This window comes from Somniosus microcephalus, chromosome 21, assembly GCF_052327205.1.
Source record: "Somniosus microcephalus isolate GS21.2 chromosome 21, FLI_Smic_1.0, whole genome shotgun sequence".
Classification (NCBI taxonomy): Eukaryota; Metazoa; Chordata; class Chondrichthyes; order Squaliformes; family Somniosidae; genus Somniosus; species Somniosus microcephalus.
The window spans coordinates 18,053,464-18,054,612 of NC_141007.1; positions in this window are offsets into that span (position 1 = coordinate 18,053,464).

The window sequence follows — 1,149 nt, forward strand, 5'->3', positions numbered from 1 at the left end:
TCGGGGGCTGGAGGTGGGCGAGTGTCGGGGGCTGGAGGTGGGAGAGTGTCGGCTGGAGGTCGAGAGTGTCGGGCTGAGTGGCGAGTGTCGGGGGCTGGAGGTGGGAGAGTGTCGGGGGGAGGTGGGCGAGTGTCGGGGGCTGGAGGTGGGCGAGTGTCGGGGCTGGAGGTGGGCGAGTGTCGGGGGCTGGAGGTGGGCGAGTGTCGGGGGCTGGAGGTGGGCGAGTGTCGGGGCTGAGGTGGCGAGTGTCGGGCTGAGGCGAGTGTCGGGGGCTGGAGGTGGGCGAGTGTCGGGGGCTGGAGGTGGGTCGAGTGTCGGGGGCTGGAGGTGCGGAGAGTGTCGGGGGCTGGAGGTGGGAGAGTGTCGGGGGCTGGAGTGTCGGGCGAGAGTGTCGGGGGCTGGAGGTGGGAGAGTGTCGGGGGCTGGAGGTGGGCGAGTGTCGGGGGCTGGAGGTGGGCGAGTGTCGGGGCTGGAGGTGGGAGAGTGTCGGGGGCTGGAGGTGGCGAGTGTCGGGGGCTGGAGGTGGGCGAGTGTCGGGGCGGAGGCTGTCGGGGCTGGAGTGGCGAGTGTCGGGGGCTGGAGGTGGGCGAGTGTCGGGGCTGGAGGTGGCGAGTGTCGGGGCTGGAGGTGGGCGAGTGTCGGGGGCTGGAGGTGGGCGAGTGTCGGGGGCTGGAGGTGGGCGAGTGTCGGGGGCTGGAGGTGGGCGAGTGTCGGGGGCTGGAGGTGGGCGAGTGTCGGGGGCTGGAGGTGGGCGAGTGTCGGGGGCTGGAGGTGGGCGAGTGTCGGGGGCTGGAGGTGGGAGAGTGTCGGGGGCTGGAGGTGGGCGAGTGTCGGGGGCTGGAGGTGGGAGAGTGTCGGGGGCTGAGGTGGGCGAGTGTCGGGGGCTGGAGGTGGGCGAGTGTCGGGGGCTGGAGGTGGGAGAGTGTCGGGGGCTGGAGGTGGGCGAGTGTCGGGGCTGGAGGTGGGAGAGTGTCGGGGGCTGGAGGTGGGCGAGTGTCGGGGGCTGGAGGTGGGAGAGTGTCGGGGGCTGGAGGTGGGCGAGTGTCGGGGGCTGGAGGTGGGAGAGTGTCGGGGGCTGGAGGTGGGCGAGTGTCGGGGGCTGGAGGTGGGCGAGTGTCGGGGGCTGGAGGTGGGCGAGTGTCGGAGGTG